This window comes from Chenopodium album, chromosome 21 (assembly GCF_948465745.1).
Source record: "Chenopodium album chromosome 21, dcCheAlbu1.1, whole genome shotgun sequence".
NCBI lineage: Eukaryota > Viridiplantae > Streptophyta > Magnoliopsida > Caryophyllales > Amaranthaceae > Chenopodium > Chenopodium album.
Window position 1 is genome coordinate 26418986 of NC_137854.1, and position 6855 is coordinate 26425840.

Below are 6855 nucleotides of genomic sequence, written 5' to 3' on the forward strand. Positions count from 1 at the left end.
TTGCCAAACACTTCTCGTTTTTCAAGTGACTTTAACTCTGTCTGCATTGCCTCCTTCCATTTTGGCCAACCATGCCTGCAACGACATTCTTCCACTGTTCTTGGTTCACTATCATTTTCGCCAGATGCCATTTCAATTGCAATGGAATATGCAAATATTTCATTTACGATCACATCATTTCTATTCCAATAATTCCTAGTAGAAACAAAATTTATTGAAGTTTCATTATTATCGATGTCATGGTCATCTTGTTCATCCCCTTTCGGATTATCATCTTTTTCTTTGTTCTCATATGTATTTTGTCTTTCTTGACCTTCCGTAAGGGGAATATTGTTGATCTCATCAGGTCTTTTTAGTTTTCTTGGTTTAGAGTCTTTTGAACCAAGTGGTCTTCCACGCTTTCGGCGTGCTAGAGATTCATTTTCAATGATCTTATCACCAGATGGAATTTCAATTCGTGCAGGGGCATTTTTAGCTGGTATATGTGATTTTGTCACTTTATTTGCATCTATAAATGCATCAGGCAGCTGATTTGCAATGCTTTGTAAATGAACAATTTTCTGAACTTCTTGTTCACACATATTTGTTCGTGGATCGAACATTGACAATTGTGTTGCATTCCTAATGATATCTATATCTTTCTTTTGTGGGTCCACTTTCTCTCCCCCTAAGGCTGGGAATACTGTCTCATTGAAATGACAGTCGGCAAATCTAGCCGTAAATAAATCACCGATCATTGGTTCAAGATATTTAATTATGGAGGGTGATTCAAACCTAACATAAATTCCCAGCCTTCTTTGTGGACCCATCTTTGTTCGTTGGGGTGGAGCAATAGGAACATACACCGCACAACCAAAAATTTTTAGATGTGAGACATTAAGTTCTCTACCAAAAACAAATTGTAGTGGTGAGAACTTATGATAAGCAGTTGGTCTCAATCTAATTAGAGTTGCTGTATGTATTATGCATGACCCCAAGCAGATGAAGGCAATTTTGATCTCATCAATAATGGCATTGCAATCAATTGTAGTCTCTTAATTAATGACTCAGCGAGTCCATTTTGTGTATGAACATGAGCTACTGGATGTTCTACAACAATTCCAATCGACATACAATAATCATTAAATGTTTGGGATGTAAATTCCCCAGCATTGTCAAGCCTTATTCTTTTTATTGTATGGTTTGGAAATTGTGCTCTTAGTTTAATAATTTGAGCAAAAAGTTTTGCAAAAGCAACATTTCTACTGAATAAGAGACTTACATGTGACCATCGAGTTGAGGCATCAATTAATACCATAAAATATCGGAATGGTCCACATGCAGGATTAATTGGTCCACAAATGTCTCCTTGAATCCTCTCTAAAAATGTTGGAGATTTAGTAGCAATTTTGTTCATAGATGGCCTTATTATTAATTTGTCAAGTGAACATGCAGAGCATGTTAATTCATCTGATCGGGGGATTTTAACATTCCTAATTGAATGTCCTACTGAATTTGCTATAATCTTGTGCATCATTCCTATACCGACCCAAACGATCATGCCATAAAGTTAGCAGATTCTTATTATCTAACTTCTGGTTAGATATCGAATTTATTTCAACTGGTCGTATATCTATATGATATAACCCTGAAGAATATGCTGGCAATTTCTCATACACATGTTTCTTGTCATGTTTTTCTGCCGTGAGGCATAAATATTCCTTTTGATCCACTATCATTGCTTCTAAATGAAAACCATTTTGACGCACATCTTTAAAGCTTATAAGATTTCTTCGAGATTTACTCGAATATAAAGCGTCATTAATGATTAATTTTGTTCCCTTTGGGAGTATTATGCAAGCTTTTCCAGAACCTTCTATTAGCTTGGCTGACCCAGAAATGGTATTAACATTTGCTTGAAACAATTTTAACTTTAAAAAATATTTTCTATCCTTCAGAATAGTGTGTGTTGTTCCACTGTCCAAAAGGCATTGAAATTTGGAACCAACTTCAGGCAGATCCATATCTTCATAAAATAATAAGTATAAGATTAGTTTTAGATAATTAAACTGGACTTACTTTATTAATGATGAAAATTAAGAGTACATAACTTGAACATGAAAAACATAAAAGAAAAGTACATAATGAAAACATAATACATATCATAGTAATTGATGAATTATCTAAACATGATTATTCTCTCCAAAGATAAATTCACCACCAGCTTCACCATTGTCTATGTGGAAATCAGACACATCAAGGCTAGTTCCAGGGACATTTTCTTCGTTAACATAATTTGCTTCGGCATGTTTTTCTTTCCCTTTAATGGAAGCCTGGTAAAGTTCTACCAAATGTTTAGCCGTACGACAAGTACGTCCCCAATGTCCAGTCATGCCATAACATGTGTCTTTTCCTTTTGTGGTGGCTTGATTTTTGTTTCCTTGTTGATGCCCCCTTTGAGTGTTGTTTCAAGGGGGAAATTGGCCTCTACCACGGCCATGACCACGTCCACGGCCACGTCCGCGGAAATCTCCACGACCTCTGCCACGGTTATTATATTTTCCACGTCCACCTCTATGAGCAAAATTTGTCTCGGGTGGATTTGAGCTTTCTACTGCATTTGTTTCATTGAATGCTTGAGACCCAGTTGGTCTTAGGTTGTGATTCTTCAACAGAAGATCATTATTCTTTTCAGCAACCAATAATGTAGAAATAAGCCCAGAATATTTTGCAAAGCCTCTTTCACGGTATTGCTGTTGCAATACAATGTTGTTAGCATGGAATGTAGAGAGTGTTTTCTCTATCATTTGTACTTCAGTGACTGGTTGATCACAATATCTCAATATTGATACGATTTTATATAGTGATGAATTATAATCACTGACAGATTTAAAGTCCTGAAATCTCAGGTTTGTCCACTCAAACTGTGCTGAAGGAAGGAGTACCCTTTTTTGGTGGTCATATCTTCCTTTCAGGCTATCCCATAGTTCTTTGGGATTTTCCACCATTAAATACTCAGTTTTTAAACTGTAATGTAAATGATGCCTTAAGAGAACTATAGCTTTTGCTTTCTCTTGATCGGTAAGAACTTTAACTTGAGCAGGGGCATCTTTTTCGTTTCCTGGGATGGTAATTTCTTTGATTGTGTGTTCCAATCCCTGAGCCTTTAAATTCATTTGGACATCAACTATCCATTCAAGATAATTATGTCCGGACAAGTCTAATACGTCAAATTGTTTTTTCATCAAGTCTCCCATTTTAACTACAATCAAATAGATAATTATTATTAAGTCAATTAAGTAAGTGATAATTAAAGTAATCAAATTATAATCATAATAATAATCCATTTAAAACATATTTGCTTCTCCCCCTTGGGTTATTATTATGATTTACATAAAGTTAAGCTAAAATTAAACTTGATAATTACGTTAGTTAAACAACGACAACAACAATAATAACAATAACAATGATAATAATAACAATAACAATAACAATAAATACTACTACTATTACTACATCACCGACAACAACAACAATAATAATAATAATATTAATGACATACATTAATGATAAGACAAAAGGAACATTTATTATAACAACATGCACTTATAATCTACCTAGAAGACAAAAAAAAACTTGAAGTACTACGGAGATTACATGCATTAATTTCCTTTGTCGAAAAACCGAGCGCTACTTATGTAAAATGATGAAAATCATCATTGCCATTAATAAAACTACTAGGGCCATAATTAAAACTAAGTATAGTTTTAATTTCCTTAAATCTTCTTCAAAGGTAAAGGGGTGTGGTGGTTGTCGGTTGTCGACGGGGAACATGGTGTGTGGCCGGAGTGAATGGAGGAAGAAGAAGAGGAGATAATTTGGGTAAAGTTTAAGGAGGGGATAAGGTTTGTATGGTTAAATAGGGGGGTGTAATCCGCTTTTTATAGGGGGTAAATTATCCGTTTCAGCTTTACACAACTGTAAAAAAAATCATACAATGTTCTAGTAGATTGGTAAAAAAAAAATCGAAATCAAACTATTAATATTTACAAATGTAAATAAGTATTACATTGGGATACAAGCCGTAGTGGTCCGAGAACCCTAATCTATTCATGAGGTCAAGGGTTCAAAAACTGAAAGAAGCATAAAAAGTGTGTAATCTAAAAATTAAATAAATATAAAGGCTGCATCATTTTTTATTTTTATTTTTTTTTAATAATTATGCACAAGTAAGTAAGTATGAACATGATTCGTGTGACCATGAAATTTACTCTATTAACATGCATACAACAAATATTTCCACATGCAAAAGTAATTATATATTACTTTCTATAACCATGCATGAGAGTTATCAAACTAAATATCATAAATATAGTATGTATTGATATCCTCAATTTTATCAACATGGCTAATTATGTAGAGTAATTTTGTGGAGAAATATATTGTGAGTTTCTGGTATAGAGGATCCCATATGGGCAACTATAGAGCATACTCCTCAAAATATATTTTGTGAAAGAAATTGAACCTTTGTAAAAATTGGATAATCGGTATAAGTATACCTGATTGAAGATGGTGCTGATAACATGTTATGAAATATATAGAAATTAGAGGATTAAGGGAAGAAGGTAATAAGAGAAGTATTACTACTTGTATGTATTACTCTTGGTAATATTTTGTGCATCATACAAGTGAAATTGCATGGTTATTTATAGTAGTAAGAATCACTATAACATTGTGGGCTATAACCTTAGAGGGTGGCAATTAGGGTTGACTATTACATTAAATGCAATGAAAAAATTGTAGTTTGGACCTTCACACCTTGACTAAATTAATTAACTCTTAACATCTTTAACCAATTTTGCAGCTAATAATTCTAAATCTGTTTTTGTTTTTCACACCTCCACCAAACTTTCATTCAAATTAGTTTATTCTTCAAATATAGAGGAAATTCAAGTTTATAACAGGGATAAACAAGTCACGTTTATCCCAGGGTATAAAAGTAATTTTGTACTAGTTAGTAAGGGGTATTGTGGGGCATTCCTTGATACTGTTAGCTGAGACTCATAAACGCCTAGTTATCTCCGTCAGCAATACTGAGCCTCAAATTGGTGTGGGGACACATGTAAATCTAACCATGGTTAAACCAACAGAATCAATTGCGAATTTAGTTAGTTGAATTCAATTGCTCAATTGCTCAAATAAATTAATTTCGGTGACGGCGAAATAGATGTATCAGTTCATCTTTGCCGTAATTAATTCACGCTGGGCGTCTTCAAGCTCTGATTGATTCCGATCGCTGCATTGTGCATTCACAGGAGTACATGTGGGCGGCAAGTTGTCATTGATGGCGAAGTGTGGTGAACAGGTTTCCAATTCTTTGATTATAATACTGTTAGTTGGAAGTTTTTGATTGCGAATTGAATATTTGTAGTTATTTAATTTCTTTCTTTATATATTTTTTTGATTCGGTATCTATCTGTTTAATTTGTTTGAAATGTAATTGCGATTTGTCTTCGTTTCTGGTTTGAGTTAAAAACACATAATTGCGATTTGTTCAATGACTTGTGCTTTGTGGTTGAAATTCAATGGAGAGAGGTGTACTTCCTGTTTTCTGGAAAGGTTGAATTTGATTTCGGTATTTAACTATGAACAACGGTCGATCCGTTGATTGTGTGTGTTTTGATTGCGAATAGAAGTTGTTGGATGCTAATTTGAAGTTTTGATGATATTATGTGTTATGATTGCGAATTGAAGGTTAGGATAGGATAATTTGAAGTTATGTATGTAATTTATTTAGTATTTCTGTTTAATTTGTTTGAAATGTAATTGCGAATTGTCTTCGTTTCAAACAAATGAGGTTAAAATACAATCGTGTTTTGTTCAATGACTTGTGCTTTGTGGATGAAATTCAATGGTTAGATTTGAACTACCTCTTTTCTGGAGAGGTTTGGGATTTGATTTTGGTTTTTAATTTTGAACAACGCACGATCTGGTGATTGTATGTGTTGGATGTTAACAACTCTTTTAGGATGCATCCACATTCCTGAACAAACGCCTTTGTTTTGTAGGCTAAGGTGTTTGCGAATGACCATCGTTACCAAAAAGTTCAATTAGTTCCGGGATTGTTCTAGGTATATGTCGTTGTGATGTGACTATTTATGAATATTACGAGCTATGAATTATTTAACATAGACAGTGGTGTGTTCCATTGTAGGATAATAAATTGTCTGTGGGTAGCAGTGTGAAAAAAAATCAGTCTGTGCTTTCTGAACGTAAGAGAAGGTGTAATCGGGTAATGTTAGTTTTCGTGTTGTATATTTATGAATTTGTTGTAGTTCTTTTGGCTGAATCAAATTAATTTGGTTATTTTTCCAGCCCCCTAACCTTACATGTAGAATTGAGACCTTTGGTAGAATACTTCAGAGGTTTGATCATAGGCGGTGTCGATGGGTTAAAGAGATGGTGTTTAGTGGACTGTTGAGTATTCCTAGTGACCTGCAACTTCCTAGGCAGATTTGTTATTGGTTGATGTCGCGCATTGATCCTGTTTCTAAGAAACTAATTGGATGTGATGGGAAAGAGTTCTTTTTTTCGAAGAATCAGGTGCAATGGGACCTCGGTATACCGAATGGTGGTCTCTTTATTCCTAGCTACAAAACTATGAATTTTGATGAGAGGGCTAAGGTTGATGAAATACTATGCAAGTATGGAAAGTCGTTACAAAGTAAATCTTCGAGGGATTGTGATCGTGTCTATTACTCTAAGAGTATCGCTGTTGATTCTAAGATTATGGATTTGTTAGAGGGTGTTTGGCTAGATGATCAGGAAGAAGAATTTAAGACTCTTTTCCTGCTAGTAGCTCTTGATTTGGTGTTG